We start from the raw sequence: 21873 nt of genomic DNA, 5'->3' as shown, positions 1-21873 counted from the left end.
GTTAGACTACCTCAGTCTGATTAAAACAAACTATACGTAACTTTTAACACAGTACGACGATTTCCACGAGTGTTCCAGACGTTCACACTGAATTTCTGGCACGTTCAATGTCTGCCATATTGTTTCGCTGAACAATAGCTTGGAATCGCTAGCTCGGCGCGAAAACGATGGTTAAGTTCTCGCTAGTACGTGTGCGGAAATCCCGAAATGTTTCGAAGACCATTTGAACAGAATTTAACATTTAGCATCCTGCTGCTCCGAAATAATTATTAACTCCACTCCGTCAATCAGTACTCCACTTTCTACGAAACTGTTTACATGGAACTCTCTATGTCACTTAACGCGGAATAAATGTTTGCCAGCGTACACGACACGTTCGTTGATGCTTGAAACGCTAAATTTAAAGTTTTGAGATTGTAACTGCCATCCGCGAGTAATGAAAGGTTACATCACTGCAAAAAAGAAATTTTTTTTAAATCAAATACTCTATTTATCTTGTTCCCATGTTCGTTATTGAAAATTTCTGTAGGCAACGGGAGACTGAATTTGTGAAAAATAATAACACTCTCTTGGAGGCTCTGGGCACAACAATTTTCGTCGAGTTTATGTTAGGCAGTTAAGCAAGTAGAAACTTAATTACAAATTAAAATTTCTCGGCGCGGAGTGAAAATTTAAACACTGTGTTACAGTGTTACGCGTTCGATACTAGGGCTGTTACTTTGCTTCGAAGGTCGAAGCTTCGAAGGATTCGAAGGAACGAAGGGACCTTCGAAGGTGATGAAAATCGAAGGTTCGACACTTCGAAACTTCGAACCTTCGATTCGTTTCCAGTTAACGGATAAAAGGAATAAATTTTCATAATTTGTTTCTATATTCACCATCTGAATTATTTCAATAATTTATTGTTAAGATAATATATTTATTATTTGATTTATCATTTCGATAGTTCACTGATAAAATAATTGTTTAAATAAATAAATTTTTACAATTTGCTTCTATATTCATTATTTGAATTGTTATTTCAATTATTTATTGTTAAAATAACTTATTGAATAAATAAATTTTCACAATATGTTTCTATATTCATTATTTGAATTATTTCAATAATTTATTGTTCAAATAACTGTTTAGACAATGTACACGTATTTACATAATTAATATAGGAATACATTTCTATAGAGTATAAAAATTTATAATCTACGGAAATTTTTATAATCTATAGAAATGTGTTTCTATATTCATTATGTAAATACTTCTACATTCTTTAAATAATTATTTTAACAATGAAATATTGAAATAATTCACATAATGTATGTAGAAACAAAATTTGAAAATTTATTCATTTAAACCATTATTTTAACAATAAATAAGTGAAATAACAATTCAAATAATGAATATAGAAACAAATTATGAAAATTTATTCCTTTTATCCGTTAACTGGAAACGAATCGAAGGTTCGAAGTTTCGAAGTGTCGAACCTTCGATTTTCATCACCTTCGAAGGTCCCTTCGCTCCTTCGAATCCTTCGAAGCTTCGAAGTGTCGAAGCTTCGGGAAAGTAACAGCCCTATTCGATGCGAGGAATAGTAAATAATTCATAATTGACATCGATCGAGTATTCGTTTACTTTTTCTGTAAAAATCAACTGACTTTAAGGAAATTGATTTTGAAAGTGCCCGAATATGACTGTAAGTCGTTGTAGTTATTTAAAATCGGAAAAATTGTATATTTTTCGGTTCAGTTGTAGTTAATCAATCAACGAAAAATAAGCAGAAATGGATGATAAAACTGGATACAGTGCGTTCGGAAACGTTGCAGCTTCATGTAATAACCCCTGCAACGTTCGTTTCACAGAGAGATCTGTTAGCCCAGGCAATATTATCCGACCGTAAACATCCAAATATAAATACCAGCTTTGCATGTTCGTGGTTTTGCTAACCATCAAAGGGCTTTTGCACCGTTATCCGGACAATGAAATTTCTCTCTGGGTACGTAGAACTGTAACCACGGTCATTGCTTTTATGCTTCCCCGGTTGATGCATTGTTCGCAAACTATTCCATCAATCCTCAACTCGATGGATATTATTGCAGAAGTGCGGTAAGATTGCAGTAGAACCTTTGCCTTTCAAAGGCACAGAAACAATGTTATCAGTTGTTATTTCAAACAAAACGCATTTCAGCCTGTAATGAAAATGTAAAAAAACAATAGAATGGAAGAATAAACTTCGTTTCGGAGGAAGGGTGCACGTGTCTGTCCCGCATCAGCGAGCACATTATTATCACGTTTGTCAATACTGCGGAAGGGAAGCGCCGCGGCCGGATTACGAGCACTTTGCGTACACCGTGCACACGAGTAATTTTATGGAAATCTCATTGTTTCATTTGTTTCGTACCGGGGACATTTGCAAAGAGAACAAAACCGCGCGCACAGCTGCGAGCACGTATATTTTAATTCTTGAAGTGATAACGGTCGGTTAATTAAAAACCTGGCACGCATCGGGCTCCGCTTAATTGATCATTTGCCGTATGATTCCCCTTCCGCAAACAATCGAGAAATCGATTCGACTATTCATCGAAGCGGTGGAACGGGACGATGTGCGTCATCCGATCTAGGAGCTAAGGGTAGTCTCGTGACTTTTGCGGAGTCAGAAAACTCGGAGCCAGGAAAAACGATTTTTCGCCTATTCTTGTCGGTAACGTGGTCGCTCTATCTTATCGCGAATCTACGGAGTCTTAACCTCGGATCCACCTCCATAATCCGCAAATTGTCCTAAGAAGTGCACCGTTTTGCTAGCTTTTGCTACGGTCAACTAATCCTTTTCGGAGAAAGGAAGATTTTCATTCTATTCACTTTAACCCTTTGCGGACGGGGGCGCTCGACGGGCGAGCGTCGCTGTGGACGATAGGTATTGGAGCGCGCAGTAAATAAAGTGTTCAGGTCGCACGTTTGTGTTATAAAATCTAAAGCTTTATTCAAATAGCATTTTTATAAAATCACAAAGAAACAAATTTAGTCGTCTTTACATAGGCGATGTTTTATATTCGTGCTTTGTGTGATATAGTTCGAAACAATCACCTATGTGCAAGGCCGGCTTAGCCGAACAAGTAGCACAATAGTACCTCGACTCTCTCCTTCCGTGTTTTATTTTTCGATTAGAGCAGACGACGCAATCGTTACTTCTTCCTGTCTCATCTCGCCTAATAATATGTAGAAGGCCGTTGAGCCTTTCTGCTGTTCCAGAAGTCGCAGGAGCCTTGGGATTAGCGTCTCAAAAATCGCCAATCAATTGACCTACCAAGTGACGTACAAATTGTAAATGGGATAACTTTTTTTATGTTGTATGTCTTGTGATGTTCTTCATGTAATAGATAGGAATTTATCACTGAAACTTCCAATCCCCAAAAAAATAATTTTCGCCACCATTTTTGAGACTTTCTCATGAAACAGTACGTGCCTGTGTACTGATCTGCTTTATCTACCCCACCCATATATTTATTATAATTTATAACCACGTCTGGCTTCAGATGTTATAAGATGTAAAATATGTGAAAAAATATGTGAAAATGTATAAAATGTATGAAAACTTTGCTGGTTTCTCTGGTAGTGACACTGAAAGACTGACGCGGCAGACTGAATTCGTTCTGAACCTACCATGGTCTCGCATCGTAAGTTTACACTATACGGAAGATAAGATCTTATCAATACAAAGACTATATAGTAAAAAAAAAAATATGGTGGTGTGGTGGTTAAAAATATGTGGTGCTATTTGAAAATCATCGATGACCTTCAAAAGACCTTGAAAACGACTACAATAGGAACATTTTTTTATATCACCATATTTGCCCCCTTTAACAGTACAACTTTTCTCTCTAACATTTTCTTCTATCTCTAATCCTAACGGAGCTATTTAGGTGGCCTGTTTGTCGTGAACCACCCGGTATGCCGACACTCGTCCGCAACGGTAAAAAGACTTGGGCGGCTATTTGCCGACACTCGTTCGCAAAGGGTTAATCTTCGACCGTGGCAAGGTCTGCCTGTCGGGGGAACGTAATCCCGGTGAACACATTAAATACAACGAAGAGTTTAATTCATACGACCGTGAGCCAGGTGCGGCAGAAAATCCGGCTAACATTTTTTGCTGGCAGAACTGCAATATTTGTAAGAGCAAGAGTGCTGCTCTTCGTTTGTTCAGTGGTGCTGTTCAGTTCACTTGAATCTCAAATTATTAATTCGAGCAGAACAAATTTTAAAACAGACGCTAAGAGCGCACAAGGTCTCACACTGACATGGAATATTTTTCACCAATGGACGCCATGATAACCAGTTGCGTAGCAATGTACACACAGTTCGAACGTGAATATCGTAAAAATAAACACTGGAGAAGAGCCAGGTACCTTTTAACCCTTTGCATACGAAGCCATTTTAACTGCAAAACGAAAAATTTCTTCTAGAATATTTCCCTTCTATATATATTTTTTCATGCTATACATACGAAAATGGTAGAATTTACTGGTGCAATACTGAAATGTTTAGTAAGGCTATAGCCGGTTTTGGGGGTCAAATGTGCCCTGGAAGGGATTTTATTCCAATTTGCGCCATTCGATAGCCTACCAAAAAAGATACCTTTCAGCCAAGTTTTAGTCCTATAGCACATCTGTAAAGGTAGTTATAGAGGAAAAACGAAAATCCAGTTTTTGGCCCATTTTCCCCATTTAAAATTCTGAAAAAAATCTGACACGTTTCGGACACCAAACCACATACTTCGAGTCGTTTTCAGATTTTTCGGTTGCAAACTCTGGCTGTAAAAATCGAAAAAATGCAGATTTCATATGGAAATCGAAGAGACACTAGAACAGAATTAATTTAACAATGAGATATTGCCCTAAGCATTATGCTCAATTTTTTTCAAATTCCTGCGATTGGTGCGTCATAGTAGGAAAAAATAAAAACCACTTTTTTCGGCGTTTTTTCCGTTAAAAACTAAGTTATGATTATCGTAAAAATATATTATGTAATATTAAACATCTCTAAGTTCAGGGAAACATCGTCCAGACTTTAAAAATTGCGTAATACAAAAAACAACAATTATACTACGCAGGATATATCCCAATATTTCGAAGGTATTTTCAACGGCGCCGGTTGGTGCAGTAGCTGTGGACCAGGTTCGGATCTCGCCCGGGTCCAATTTTTTTTTTCTTTAATTAGATGTTTTTTCGATTTCTAACCGTATGATTGTTGTTACGCTGTTGTAAAAACATTTTTTAACTATGTTTAAACTATTTTTTAATAATTTTCCGGAAAAATATTTTTGGAGTACTTTCGGCCTTTAGTCATCTACGGGCTGTATTACTTATCTCCTTAACATTTTTTTTACATGGATTAAGTGCATCGACTTGTCTATTAAATCTTTTATCTTTAGTCGGCACATTACTTATTGTTAATAATAAATCTAGTGTTATATTGGGGTCGGGAGGTATTGTTGTATATGTTTCTGTCAAGTAAAAATATTAGGGATATTATGAAAACGAGGTTTATGCTTCAAAATTTGCCCACGTCCCCCCCTTTTTTTCCGTAGGGAAAATGACGTTACGCATACCCCGACCCCCTGGGGGGAGTCGGGGTTATGTGGGACTACCCCTTGGGGAAAGATCCCCAAGGGGCTACCCACTACAGAACCCACGCCCACCTAAGCTAAATGGAAGGTGCCTGGATCACGCGTGTACTCAACAGGACACCTCCCAGCTATCATCATACCCCGGGGGAGGTTTTAACCTCCCCCACTGCCTACGCTATAAGACCCCGGGCGGAGGGGCCCACCCGGTGTTCCCATCCCTGGAGCCTTCGGATTGAGCTTCCCGAGGCGGCTGCCGTCCTCTCCAGTCGGGGGGCGAGGAGCCCGAAGTGTCCTTCGAATCGCCAGCGGCCGTCTATGACCAGGACCAGGTACCTCATCCTGGGCCCGATCTCGACGGAGGTTTTAGCGACGCGAATCCGGAGGTCTTGACCACGGGGTAGCCGCCACGGCCGAGGCGATCCATACCACCAGATCGCCTCGGTCTTTGCGGCGGCCACGGTCAGCCCCATCCTCCGAATTCGCCCGACCATGCAGTCCAGGACGGCCTCACCGTGGTGCCTGGTCCTCCTCCAGTCCTCCCCCACGGCATAAATCAGGGTGTCATCTGCATAGCAGATTTCGGGCATTCGGCATCATGCGACCGAATAATGCAAAATGTTGCTCGACAACGCAAAAGTAGGACCTGCCTGGTGGCAAACGCTCTAGATTTATCCTTCATCTACCGCTTTTGACCACTGACATGCCCCATCTTTACATTATCGAGCCATAAATTGACGCCTCCCGAACCCTTGCAATCTTGTACGATCTAGCGTTGTGTGCGGCACACCATGGCACACGCACACGGCACGCACACTGTGGCGGATCAAGGCCACCTGGGAAAGCTGGACCTTAACGGTTGCCTACAATAAGTAACAGTTTGCGGCGTATGATAACGATTTGAGGGCAGCTGCCGAATACACCTGCGAGACGCTGTGTTTCGGGTACGATAAGCGCGAGCGACCGTCCATCCGTCGTGTATTTTGTACAATCGTGCGGGCTTCTCGGACCACCGCTGCCGGGTTTTGCCGGCAGCTTTTTGTAACACCCGAACGACAATAAATGTAAAGTAGAAGCCCACTTTCGTGTGTCGTAATTCTGAGCAACTTTCCCGCCGCGGGGAATGCCCCGTCCTTCTTTCCCGTAGAACCCTGACACGTGTAGGGGCTTTCCAGGATATCGCGCGGTGCTCGTCGAATCGAGATCGCGGCGGCCGATTCGCGTCTTAGCGTAATTTTTCGTGTGGCACCGTCCTCGTGTCTGGCGCCCGTTCTGAGTACCGAACTTGAGAGAACCGTCGCGAAAATCGAGTCGACGAGACGCCGCACAGTGGTGCCAAATGGCCAAAAAGCGGCAAAAAATCTATAAAAACGAAACTATCCAACGAATTTGTTTGAAAATTTGTCGAGAGATTGCCACAGGTAGAACGCTTATTAGGCAAAAAAAATTTGTGTAAAATGTTATTAACATTAAGTAGTATGGGCTAATCGAAAATCTCCGTTTTCTGCCCATTTTTTATTTATGGAAGCATACAACAAATACTTTAATAGATTTTGGTCTGGAACTAATCGTTTTGGCAAGGTGTAATATTGATCTAACTTTGTGCAAAAAATCATGAGACCCTTTCGTCACAATTTAAGTTTAAATATCAACTTTCAGAATTTCCAAGAGTGAATTTTCCGGACGTTACGATTATTTGATGTTCCAGGTGAAATTTTTTAGGAATATTTCTAAATAATAAAGAAAAATGAGAAGTGCATACGATTTATTAATTTTTTATGTATAAGAAAATATTTAATAACAATTTTTTTTATCTGACATAAATTATTTTTACAGCGTTCATTGGAGCACTACCACAAAATACCTGTTGCATTTTTGCGACAGTAGTCCAGTGAACGAAAACTTCGTTTATTTAACATAAAAAATTGTTATTAAATATCTTTTTATATGTATGAATGTCACTTTTTTTTTCTTATCCGATATGTAACCCTTAAAAATTTCACCTGAAACATCAAATAATCATGACTTCCGTGCGATTCATTCTTGGAAATTCCGAAAGTTGATATTTGAACTTAAATTGCCGCGAAAGCATCTCGAAGTATCTCGTGATTTTTTGCACAAAGCTAGATCAATATTATAACTTGCCAAAACGATTAGTTCCAGATCGAAGCTTTTCAAAGGATTTTTTGTATTCCGCCATAAATAAAAAATGAGCGTAACGCAAAGGGGCTTCAGGTTAGTCCATATTACTTAATGTTAAACAACTTTTTTTGGAAAACTTTTTTTTCCAGTCAATAGTTAAAACCATTTGCAATGACCCATATGATTTGTAGACCCCTTAGTATTCAATTATAGGCGGAGTAATTACATAACTTTCGCACTGAAAACTGATGGATTCCCAGGAGCGAGGAAATGGTTATTTACCATGCGTATATCTCCGTAAAAAATTTTTTTTCAAAAATCTGACTTTGGCACATCATGCACGCACTATTAGGCTATACAGAAATAATTTTTTTTTATAAAAATCGAAAATTTATAAAATGGACTTTTTGCCGCCTTGGCACCACTGTGCGCCGTTTGTCCCGGGTGGACCACGTTTCGCGCGGCCGAACGTGGCCCGGCTTCACGGTCTGTAAAAACCCGCCGTTGCCCGGGTTTTTCTCCCGTCGGACGGGCCGAAAATCAGGGCAACGTGACACCGTACAAATTCGTTATTTAATACTAAGATAAAGCTACGAATGGCGTGTTTCAGCAAGAGACTCGAAGATGGACGCTTCTTTTGTTGACGTGCCCATCCTGCTGTGCTCCCTCCTGGGTCTGCTCGTAAATGGGTTCAACCTGCTCGTGATCCTGTGCATACACAAAGAGGTAAATATTTAAAAAATAGAAAACTCCATACAAATACTATATAACTATTACTATAAGGACTGCCTATTACAGTGAAATCTCGTTGTTTGTCAGTCCGCCGTTTTTACTGACAAGATACGAAATCGGAGGTTCTCGCCGAGCGTCCCATTTGAACTACACAGGGAACGCTGGAAACCGTCGTACCCTCTTCAAGTCATAAGAAACCTATAACTTGAAAACGCTACTGACGTGAAAACGGCGAAAACAGCAAAGGTCAAGAGCCGTCGTCGCCGAGAAGTGTGGCACACATTGTCGGCTATATCGGTGTGAGACCAGAAGACTAATCGAATCCAGTTACAAAACTTCTTTATTTGTCATTATTTTTTTTTATGAAACTTTTACCAACATATTTACCAACATGTTTCTGATTAAAACTAAACCAAATATGATTTAATTCCGATGATATATACTTGTGTAATGGACGATGAAATATGTAGGACGATTGTGTTGTGTCTTGACATGTTCTATGCCTTTAGTATAATTTCGTGGTTAGATCGTGCATAACTCACAGACGATAATCGTCCGTTCGCTGCACCAGATATCCGGTGGGACATATCAAACGCCCTGGTTGGAAATTATGGAGGTTGTGTCTGACATGTAATTGCTTCGACAGCACATATACTAAATTTGGAACGATACAGAGAAGATTAGCATGGTCCCTGCGCAAGGATAACACGCAAAATCGTGAAGCGTTCTGTGCTGTTGAGTACTCGCGTGATCCAGGCACACACCCTTTAGAGAAAAAGTGGAAAAATTGCCATTTTTCACGATTTTCGGCTTAAAATCGCAATTTTTAATCGTTTATAACTCGTAAACGAATAAGTCAATACCGGTGAAATTTTCAGCATGGACATAATTTATTCGAACGAATCAAATACATTCTTTAAATTTTCAATACAGGCTCAGATAAAAGAGCCTGAAAAAATCAACTTTTACTATTTCTTTTGCGATTCCGACCAATTCAAATTTTTTTCAAAAATTTTTTACACCTCGTCTAATAAACTAATCCTTCTAACTTCTCAATAAAATTCAAGTCATTTGATCTAATTTTTAGAAAGTTATGTTGCTTGAAATAGTGTAGACTCAGTTTTGCTCGTTACTGTAAGTAAGAAGTGGCCGCACAATGCACAGATAGATGGATAGATAGATTATAATAGATAGATACGTTATAATAGATAGATAGATTATTACTGTTTTTTTTTTCCCCGCGGGGAACAGAATTGCAGTCAATCACAGTCCCAGCAGACAGAGGCAGTGAACGTCCGGTGGTTCGACCGCCAACGAATAAACCCTCAGATGAAGAATTATTATGAATTATTATGGACATCCGATTATGTCGCACGAGGAGAAGTAAAAATAGGATTAAGATATATGTTAAAAATTCTACGCAGTAAGGTAGCACGAGAAACGACTCCAACTTTTCTTCCTGCAAGACACGCAGATGAAGTTCTCAGTTTACACGCTGAGAACAAACAGGAAAGGTGTCCAAATATGCCAAATTATAAGAAAAGACGCCGACTTCATGGTAAAAAGATCCTGTCGGCGTACAGCTGACTAGTCAGGAGACATCAAGAAGATAAAAAGATGCAAGGTAGAGACTCCTGTGCCAGCATCTTTGAAAAACAAAGGATTGTGCATCTTATAAAAAGGGGGACCAACTCCTAAAATTCAGTTATAAATAGTCAGTCAGTCAGTCAGACAATCGTGAACAATCAGTTATTCAGTCATAGTCAATAGTCCAGTAGTCTCTTTTGAAGTTAAAATAGTTCGTTCAGTTGTTTCGCGACAAACCGTTTCAAAGACCAGTGTCAACAGTCGGAGTACATTGTAACCGAATCCGAACCCGTGATCACGGTAATATTAATATTATTATTATTATTATTATAATCAAACTATTTGTAAGCACTCCAGTATATGCGCTATATAAACCATATTTGTAAAATCAAATTTGTAATCTCTGATTCAGAACCACACTTTGAATAAATCAATAATTTTGTTGTTTTCAAAATAAGGGTACAAAGTTATTTAAACGAGCCTCAATTTCCCGAACCATAGCCGGTGTATGCAGGTAGGTTCGAAACTGCGTCCTATCCTCTTAAGATCGTAATTCATACCACTTGGGACGTAACACTATCAAAGCTTGCGAAGGAGTATCTTTGTGTTATGACAACATCTGTTCCTTCCGAAAGAGTATTCTCAAAGACTGGCGAAATAATTAGTAAAAAAAAGAAATAGATTAAAAGACAATATAGTGAATAAAATATTGCTTCTTAATATGTACAAAATAAATCCTTTATTATGTCTATTTCGTACATATTCGCTTTATCTACGTTTTTTTCTTGCCGAAATGTTCCAGTATTTCCACTCGCGGCATTTCTATACTCATGTCAGGTCCGAAATCACAGTCAAATTTAAAGCATCGAGATATTTGAAGGAATCATTTGGCAATCGATACATATAGTATAGAAACAGCTTATAGTGATCAGGAATAAATAACTTCTGTGAATTTGATTGCAAAGTGAAAAAACATTGACCACTTTGACTCGATAATTTCATACCTTACTTCATATATTAATGTATATATATAAGGCGCTAAAACTCAAGGAAGGTAAAGAATATATTTCACAGAAGTCATAAGGAAACACCAATCCCTACGACCCATATCCCATAAATTCCAACTTCAAGAAAACAAGATCTATTCAAATTAAAACATTGATAAAGAAATAATGAGAAAATAACTGCGAAATTTCTTGTTAAGGGCCAGTTTTCCCAGGTGGCCTTGAACAATCGATAGTACCGCTATAACGGCCACTCGAAGAAGCTAAATAGTAACATTTTCGTCCAGTATGGGGAGCTGGGTGCACTTTCCACATTCAGTGTCGAGTGAGAGAGAAAAAAAAAAAAAAAAAAAGAAATAAAAATATATATATAGGAAAATGTGCAACTTAGTACGTAAGTCAAATCGTTATGTATATAGGTATAAGGGAAACATATATTTGCGGCTAATGGGTCCGAGTGGACTCAAGTCTTTGTATTATTGTTGTTAATATTAATAGCAATGAAAATTAAAAAAAAAAAAAATTCAGTGTCGAGTGGCATTTTCCGAGTATCCTCTCTGATTCGATCGCATGATCTCTGACAATAGAGGCGATCTGAGCATGCGTGGTCCACATCGTAAACGACGGCGCTGCCGTAGCTTCGTTCGAACAGCCGTGCCTCGGCACACTCACACACCACCAGGTCGGCGTGTACGTGTACCGATGAGAATAGCAAGGGTCCGGGATGCCGCTAATCATTCCTCGATCGTGCAAAATGGCAGAGTTGGGCAAAATATTTATCTAAATAAAAATTTCGAATAACTAGTAAAAGATAAAAAAAATTTTTATTCCTTATTCGAAGGTTCAAGTAAAGAAAGTATCTTTATTTGATGTGTATCGAATAATTTTATTCGACGAAAAAAGATAATTTTTTTTATTCGAAGCGGATTTATTCAAACTTCGAATAATTTTTTCATCTTTTATCTTATACCTCGTCTGTGGTGTAGCGTTCATTTCATAACTTTAATTTCGTCAATTTTAAACTGTCCGATATTTTGATAAAGGTCCTCGTATTCTTCAAATTTTGAAAAATGTTCCTGCCACGAAAACATTGCATTTGTCTAAAACAATTGCAATAAATAAATGGTGAAGAAAACATTTTTTTTATTTCAAATGACAACGTTTTTAACGTACCGTACACTCCGGACTGCACCGGACTGTGTGTGCATTTGAGAGTAAAACTGTCGCGAGTTGCTCTCCAGAGTCAAATTCGTCAGTGTTTTATTATGCACGAAAGGAATAGCCCTCTCCGGTAGCAAATACTTCCGATGCTACCGGAGAGTGCCATTCCTTTCGTGCATAATATGTAAAACACTGACGAATTGACTCTGGAGAATAAGTCGCGACAATTTTACTCTTAAATTGGCACGCATCCTTAGAGTGTATGTAGACTAAAAATGTTGTCACTCGAAGAAAATGTTTTTCCACCGTTTATTTTGCAATTGTTTGAAACAAATGTTCCTGCTTTCGTGGCAGGAGCAATTTAAAAACTTTAAGGGAAATGAGGAACTTTCTCATAAAAGCGGACAGTTTCAAATTTCCGTAATTAAAGTTATTTCAAGTGAACGCTGCACCGTGACATACAGCTTCCGACGGCAGGCGCGCGGTAGAAGCAGCGGCCGGACATCTTACCTACGTGCAGCGTTCACTTAAAATAATTTTAATTCTCATTAAATTGTCAGTAATGGGGACACTTTGCGCTATCTCCCCATTCTTTTTCAAATTTTTAAGAATATTCCGGCCATGAAAATATTGCATCTGTTTCAAACAATTGCAAAATGAATGGTGAAAAAAACATTTTTTTCAAATGACAACATTTTTAGTATACTCTCTTACGTTATCACTATATGCTCCCAAAAACTCATCTTTGATCTTTGTCGATTTGTTAGTTCTAGCCGTATAATTTAATGAAACAAGAGTGACACTTTCTTACTTTTCTGTAAAATCATGAAAATCCTTTGAGACTTGTTCATAGGTGACTACAACATATTCAAATTTGAACAAAATGCGAAACATTGCTGCAACAAGAGTCCGATTTCGCGTGGAATGATCCTTATAAGAACAAGGTGAGAGCATATCGTTTCATAGAGGACGAAATACAGAAAGTTTCTGATACAATCGAACGAATCAGTTCGAGGGAACGGCGAGAACGTCCGCGACGTCGGCCATTGTGGATGGAAATCATTTTCCTTAGCCTCCGCCGAGGAATAAAAAGTCATGTGCAGCTCTGAAGACGCAGGGAATCGAATCGCATAGTTATCGGATGCACCGGCCAGCCTCGTTTTCATAACTTACCTTGGCCGGGAAACCATGGCGTTGTGAAAACAATTAGTTAATGGGACGCGGGCCAAGTTTACAAGCTGATCGAGTTACGTTTAATAAAGTCAGAGAATTTTAAACTTTCGTCACTTGCCCGGTTCGATCTATCGCTTGAAATTACCGGTCGAATTAACGGGGCTTTTAGGGGTTGTAACCCCCGACGAATTAGATCGGGTTAGATAAACGTGGAAGTTCGTGTCATCTATTAACCCTTAACACCCCAACGTGCTTCTGTATCATAACTGACCACTACTGTCCAAAATATGGCGAGTGTATAATCGATTAATAAAATGGCTTTTAGCAAACAAATAAGATCTATCGGTTTCTAGAAAATCGAAATATGCTCAAGTAGTATGCTCGACGATTATACGGTTCACACACAATTACAGACGTATTTCGCGCGTCCTCGTATCTCCGGGAGATAAAAATGAATTTCTTCATCCCCTCAATCAAGAAAACCACTTAGGAGATCCTTCGTTTTTACGCGAACAAAGGTGGCTGCTTTGCGGGAAGTTTTTTGACGGGAAATTAGCGGAGATGTTGACACCGTTGTTGCTCGTACATCTTACTTTTTTGTAATAAGGAATGCCATTGTGCTTAAATAAAAAGAAAAATTAAAATCGACTTTTACGGATGTTGCACGCAATTTCGCGCAGGAAATAATTCCAAGATATAACGAAAGATAGAAATGTTTCTGATCGGTGTACGTTAGCGTACCGTTTTCATTATTTTCAACCGATCCGTCGGAAACTACCTTTAAGAAGTTCAGCTATCTTCTTTCCTGCAATAACCCCAAAGAAAATGATTATATCCGGCTTTTCAGATTGATTTCAATTATATCTACACTACAAAATTCAATAGAATGGAGTAGAATTTTTCTTGATTTTAGATCTACAAAGTTGCTACCACTGAAAATAAGATTTCGTGGGGTTTATTAAAGTTTGACTACAGAAACTGAAAATTGCCCAAACATCCGCAGTCCATCGACAAGAATCACCCGCCATAATAAATAAAATATCTCGTTAAGCATCGCGTCCGTGATGAGAGGCAAAAAGCACATGAATTTTTCACACCCCCCAAAATAGAAGGACTCGGCAGTTAAGGTCAAACGTCTCTCGTCGTTCTCATAAGGTCATCGAAGTTGAGATGAGTCACAAGTGATCGAGGGCTGGTTTGTCGATCGCCGGACAATTTCTGAATTACCGAAATTTGGAAGTACAGTGAATTTTCGATATATGTCAACAACACGGGTCTTGCCAGTGTCATCACCATTGTTGCATTTCGATAAGAAACTTTCGATTCTTGTATCGAAAACCTTTACAGAAAATAAAATTGTTCTAAATAAATAATAAGTTGATCGTAAAAAATAGAAACAAGATGAAAATGTGCCTGTTCTTTCAACAACTTTCATAAATTGAAAATAATATTCTCCAATTTTTCTAACACCTTCACAATTTAGCTTTCCAGTTTCCATTTTTCTATAAATGCACAAAATCCACAGCGAACAAAAATTAGCACTTAACGATGTTTGTTTATTGCCCGTTGTTCAATTCCATTTTTGACAATCCACTCTCGACAATCGCGTTCGATACGGTGTTCCACGGATTCCACGTCGCAATTAACACGGGCCGGAAGTCACCGCGCATAATTTTGCGTAAGGAGAGTTAGACACTGTCAAATGGCGGAAGACGAACACTGCGGGCTTAATTGTGATCCTTATTGGGCCCACCGTGAAATATGGAACAAGAAGCGGATCGCGTGTTATTGTATGCGCCTCGTATTCGGGCGCACACGATCCCGGCCGACGGGATATAATACCCTGCGGGAATAATGATTCCCCTCTGTGACGCAAATTTTTCGAGCGGAGAATGAAATTCGAATTTTTACGGATAAACAAGAAAGCCCGTCACGTGCGCGATTTCAACGGGAATATCTACATATGTCGGGTATGCAAACAAGAACTTATTCATCCCATTCTTCCGTTTGTTTCAAACGCCAATGCAACTCGATGAATAAATATGAACTTCCCGGAACATGCGAAAAATCCCTCGGCGAAATAGTCAATCGAAGTTTTCTTGTGAGGTTTAAAGCAAACGCGAAGTATTCGTCAAACAATTTGATTATTTATTAAATTATTTCTTAATCTATTTAATAATCAGAATAATTATTCTTAGAATACGATAGAATTTCGTGGCTTGATTTCGAGAAATATTGTAATCGAATACCGTTGTCTGGCCCTCCGGAATTTTAATTAAAAATTCCGTAAAATTAACAGAGCTATGGCACGCGATCAGTTCATGCTCCTACGATACTCAGCACGACACGTAGAACGTAAAACGCGTTGTTTGGGACAATTCTAATTTCTTAAAATCTCTATTAACAGTTAGAATTTCTAACAACGATGATACTATTAAAATAAATTGGGAGAGAAAAAAAGAAGAAAGCTGCATGGAACTGGAAGAGGGAAACGGTAGAGGAAGTCAAGGAATTCTGTTATTTAGGAATAAAGTTTGAAAGCAACGGAAAGATAGCAGGTTACGTAAAGGAAAGGATAAAGAGAGCGAACGTGGTCCTAAATCAAGTATGGGGAATCGGCGAAAGGAAATTTAAAAATGATTTTAAAATGAGAATGTTTCTCTTTGATACGTTGGTACTGGGGGTACTCCTATACGGGGTAGAGCTATGGGGCTTTAAGGAGAGAACAGAAGTAGAAAGGATTCAGCTGAAATATATAAAGTGGACACTTGGTTTGGACGTGCGTACCCCAGGATACTTGGTAGTGGAAGAAACAAAAAGGGCGAGGCTTAGAGTAAAGGCAGGAATTAGGGCATGGAAATACACGGAAGGAGTAAGAAACAGAGCAGGGAGGAAGATAGTCAAGGAATGTCTGAAGGAAAAGGAATCAGGGAAAGTTCAGGGCGAAAGCGGGAAAGAAAGGGAGGAATACTTAAAGAGAAACGGATGGAGCCAAGCAGGGGTGGAAGAGATGATAAGGCTAGAGATGGAGGTAGCGGAGAGGCTAAAGGAGAGAGACATTGAGGTACAACGGCAAGAACAATATACAAGGATAGAGCAGTCAAAATATAACAAAAGGTACAAGTTTATAAGAGTGGCAGAGTTACCAGAATACCTAAGTAAGGAGGGAAGAGGGGAAAGTCAAAAGTTAGTAGCCCAAGTAAGATGCGGAAATGCAGAAAACTGGAACAAATACTGGCTGGGAGACGAAGCAAGAGAATGCGACCTGTGTGGGGACAGGTATGGCAATCTGGAGCATCTAACAAGAGAATGCAGGGAAATGGAGGGAAGGATCAGGATGGAGGACATAGTGAGTGGGAGGATAGATACAAATGTTGAAGCGCGGCTTCAAAAGTTCAGGAAGAAGAGAGATAAGCGAGCAGAAATATAAAGGTAATATAAGGAAGCGTAAACCAAAGATAACAGACTAGGAAATGGTGCAATAATCAGAATAAGAATAGGAACAGGCAGAATATAGGTAGAGTAGTCAGGGTAGGGATGGGTGAGTCGAAGAGGGAAGGGGGGAGAGAGAGAGAGAGAGAGAGAGAGAGAGAGAGAGAGAGAGAGAGAGAGAATTAATGCGTGGATAAGATAGTTATTTTTTGTATTCATAGGTTATTGTAAACCGAGTCCAATTCTTGGCCGTAAGGCTGAATAAAGCAATATTATTATTATTACTTTTTATAATAACTTTTATCATAACAATAAATTTTATATAACTTTTTCCTCCGTGAAAATGTTCTGCTCGGCTTCGTTAAGGAGTTATTAACGAAAAACGCGGGTCAATCAGAGCGCGGATACATTGAAAATTTAAAAAAATATTTATTTCAATTCTTCCGTAAATGACCATGGGATTTCGCGAGATTGGAAATAAAATAAAAATCACGTTCGCAACAAATGACGCGTTTATTTTATCGCGTTTTGTGTATAATCGCGTGGATGGTCTATTTGCCCGTTGGCCGGAAATATCCGCGCTTATTAAAATCGAAAATTTAACAGATTACATGTTTACGGAGAGAGAAGAGTCATCGAGTCGTTCGGGCGAAATATTAATCAATATATTGCGAATTTTAATGCGAAAGAAATATCGCCTGCGTTCGTTGAAAAATACAGAGACCAAATTTATTTCCCTTTTAAATCGTTTATGCGTTTCTAGATTTTCTAAATGCTTCTATACTGTTTTGCGTTTGATCCATCCATTTTTAACACGAATCTATAAAATCCTCGGTCTTGTTAATCATTGTTCGTTTAGCCTGGGATGAATAATCGTTCAAAATATAATGTTTTAAATTCGATGCTCTCAATGGGCTGATACAAAAACCTTTTAAATTCCACGAATTTGAATGTGAAGATATTTAATCTCCCGATCAAGAGCTTTCGACAGAACGTAACAAATCCGATTTTACCGTTTCCATTCGCGGGATTGGCCAGCAGGGACACGGTAGGAATCAGTGTTAGTTGTGGCCAATAATTTCATTGTTACGTTTTCAACGCCGTAAGGAAAAAATCGGCTTGATACTCCGCGTTTTTCAGCTACAGTGAAATTTTATCTTCGACTTTTCCTCGTTTTTCATTCTACATTACCCCCGGTTCTGCTTGGTAGCGTTCACGTCCGTGTCGGCCCCACCCCCTCTGCCCTTCGCCGTTACGTCAGAGTAATAAGTTTCAGGAGCCACTGCTCGATCGCTGGTCGTTTAATCGGCTGCGAAATATCGGAAATTGTTACATGCTTCTCGTATGCTGATTTATTTTATTTCTGCCCCCATCGATTGGCTGCCTCGATTTTACAATCACTAAATAATATAAATCCGTTTCGAAGAGGATACGTTGAGCAACAGTATCCGCTTCGTATTTTCCGCATTTCTTCACAGGTGAGGAGAGGTGTTAGCTCCACTTTTGCCAGTTCCACTATCATAATTTTTCCAGCCACGAGGCTCAGGGACAAACAGTTTCTCTGGAAATAAAGCATCGCCTCCGGAAAGGGCAAATTTTTTCGTGCAACACAGGCACGCGCGGTTTGCTAGAGTCTTACACAGAATGTATGTCGCGGTGTGTACCACCCACGTGCTCTCAGCAAATACCACCCTTTTCTTCAGTGAGAACAGAAGCATCCCGGTGGTAACAATATCGCTACCCGCTAACCGATACTACGTATCGTACCTTTGACAGCGAAACTGTATATACGTGACATCCTTTCTTCCCACCCCTGCGACCGTCAGAGATGAGAACCGCGCCAAGGGAAGAGAATTTAGGGGGAGAATTGCTTACGGCGTTTTTAATACGTCTGATCGCCATACGGTTGACCCCTCGTGTTTTTGTTCTCTTCTGGCTACGACTTATTCCTCGTCGGTCACTCGTGACTCCTATTTAATCTGTGAATCATTGGTAGGATGATAGAAAACATGATGATGGGCTAGAAATAGTTAACGCATTGGTTACCAGCGGTTGTTTTGGCAATAGACTTCATCATATGATATTGTTTAAGATGTCCTTTTTTAAAATGTGGTGTCATATACGGTCGGTAAAATATCGATAGAAAGAGAAATAATTACAGTAGAACCTCGCTTCGTCGACCGTCATTTATTGCTAGAACTCCTCGTCCCTTTCATACTCACAAGGGAACATAATCAGATGCGAAAATCCGATTTTGATGAAACTTGTGGGAGCTTATAGTTCTTTGAAAAATATTTCACACTTGTTTTTTTTTTATCGGCAACCATCCACTTTGAAGGGGTGAAAACAGCCCTCAAAGTTGGCGGTCAAAACCATATTTTTGGAGATATCTCGGAAACCAGAGGTCCAAAAAATTTGAATTTTTTTTTAAATTGTGTGTTTTTCACACTTTTTTTTTTTAAAGTTTGTTGTTTAAACAATATATTAAAAATTTGATTTTTTTGCGGCGCGCCGTAATTATAATTAGCACCGCGTCACGCTGCTACCTGCGCCACCTTCTTTCGCTACTAATAAAATAATAAACGACACATAACCCAGTGGTATTGTTTAAAATACTATACAGGTTTATACTAAATGCTTATATTTCGATAAAACCAGCCAGAATTCCTTCCTACGCACGCCAGGCGCAAGAATATCTTCCATTATGCATAATTATTGTTAAATGGCAAAAAAAAATCCTGAAACATGTACCCCCTATTTTGGATCAAAGATCACACACCCAAGTTTACATTAAAATGAACTAACAATAAATAAGGGAAACTGAAGAAAAATCAAATTTTTAATATATTGTTTAAACAAGAAGCTTTTGTTAAAATTTTCTTGCGCGACTACATTTCCCATTGAAAAACACACAATTTAAAAAAAAATTCAAATTTTTTCGACGTCTGGTTTCCGAGATATCCCAAAAAATATGGTTTTAACGCCCGAGTGTATGGTTGCTGATAAAAAAGCACGTGTCAAATTTCTTTCAAAGAACTATAAGCTCCCATAAGTCTCATCAAAATGGGATTTTCGCATCTGAATATGATCCCTTGCCAGTATCGCCAGATAAGGTGAGGCAGCACAAATTGACGGGAAAAAGTTACCCTCTGTCTGCCAGTACCGGATTAGTCAGATATAAAACCCGTCATGTTACCGGGGGCTAGAACTTTCTGTGAACAATATTTTTTAGTGTTGGTGTTAATTTTTAAAACATAAACGCATGCTCTTCTGTGTAAAAAAGAGATATTGTACATACATAGTACAAATTAAAAAGTACTAACATAGCTATATTTCAGATGTCAGTTTTATTTCGGTATCTATTTCAGACGTTAAAACCACGTCTTGAAAAAGACGTCTTTAGGGGAGTCATATCGTCGTCATTTATTTCAATAATTCATCATAGATTTGAAGATACGAATTTTGGCCACGAACTCGGCCGAATTCGCCACTGTGCGATGGCTGGCAACTTGAGGTTGTACTCACACCCGAGTCGGAGCTTTCGTTGACACATGTTTAGAAAGTTAGGGGTCTTTACTGTGGACGATACCTTGTTCTTAAGGGATCTGGCCGCGGAGTGGGGATGGGCGAGGGTGTCTTCTAGGAGCGCGAGTGACTTCTCATTACTTATCGTGGAACCATCCGGAGACGTATTCGGCACTTTAAGTAATTTTGCGAGTGAATCGATCTGGGAGCAGGAGCAAGTGTGTGAAGTGAGAACAACATAATTCCACATCGTCATTGTAATATTCGGACAAGTAAGTATTTTTATTGCTACTATTTGTTATCGTTCGTGCTTTTGCTTATGCTCTTCCGCTATATTTGTTACATTGATATAACTTCTCTTAATTTCCGTATATATCTCTTTAATTAATGTTTAAATTAGTATGTTTTCTTATAAACCATGCCACAGAAATTTTGACTGTATTTTTCAATTCTAGGCAAGCAAACAATGGAAACTGCAACGTGGACGGTGGTTCAGTTCATCGAAGATGGCAGCATGGAGGCAGTGCTAACAAAGTGGTTAGAGGGCGAAAATTGTTACTGGCCACCACTGCAACGGGGTCGTTTGATGACCGCAATAAAAAAAATGGAGGCCAGTAACAATTTATGGACCAAGTACAAGGTCAAGATTTTTGGAAACAGCACTTTCGGTAAGTTACAATTTGTTCAGGATTCAAGCGTTGGAATTCGGCGGCTATTGTCTCAACTGGCGACCGCTGTATCATACAGTTTTTGTCTCGTATGTCAACACGCGGCAAGAACGCGTGTCGCCGTTGCTCGACACCGCGTAGCAACAGTTTCGTCTCTCATTGGCCGAATTTCAACGCTCGAATCCTTCAAATCGAGACAAACAAGGATTATCCGATTCGGGAGCACCAATCACGGTGCTCCACATTCGATGGTCCTTGTTATTGAAGGCATCTGCGTGTGCCTTCTCGCTCTCTTAATGTTCGTCACTCGCATCACGCTGCTTAACGCTCTTAACGTTCGTCTTCAGTCATATTTCTCGCGCTAGTTTGCTGCTCGCGCTCGTCTCGCTCAGGTCAGATTTCAAAATCTCTCGCTCGGAGACTCTCGCGATCTCGAACTGCTCTTTCGCAGTATTTTCTACAATCTTCCGCGCCACGTTACGTGCATTCTGCCGCGTGTTGAAGATCTCCGTCGCCCGCGTTAAAGATTTCCGTATCGCGGTGGCACGCGTTTCGCGTTCCGACGGCAGAAATCTGCACGCGCAAGATATCCGTCCATCCGCCGGCTCGCGATTCTCGATCGCGCTTTCTCTCTCTCGATCGTGCGCACCTCGTGACGTCCTCGTTCTCTCCATCGCTCGCGAGTGACCGGCTGGTCGTGCCGCCTGTGATCGGTCTGCGATCAATAAAGTGCAGTTTAATATCTCTCTCTCTCTCTCTCTCTCTCTCTCTCTCTCTCTCCGTCAAACTCTGACTCTCTACTTCCGCGACCGCGACCTACCTCGCATATATAGCCCGA

General features: G+C 39.6%; 1 non-coding gene across 1 annotated transcript; it reads left to right on the top strand.

Moving 5' to 3' along the window:
• The first annotated feature begins 9119 nt into the window (after positions 1–9119).
• Positions 9120–9222, top strand: LOC143364454 (U6 spliceosomal RNA). Its single transcript, XR_013084130.1, has one exon. It is a non-coding gene; the product is annotated as a U6 spliceosomal RNA (small nuclear RNA).
• The last annotated feature ends 12651 nt before the right edge of the window (positions 9223–21873 follow it).

The sequence above is a fragment of the Halictus rubicundus genome, unplaced genomic scaffold, assembly GCF_050948215.1.
Source record: "Halictus rubicundus isolate RS-2024b unplaced genomic scaffold, iyHalRubi1_principal scaffold0566, whole genome shotgun sequence".
Lineage (NCBI taxonomy): Eukaryota > Metazoa > Arthropoda > Insecta > Hymenoptera > Halictidae > Halictus > Halictus rubicundus.
The sequence above is the reverse complement of the archived record's forward strand: the minus strand, read 5'-3'. Positions and strand labels throughout refer to the sequence as shown.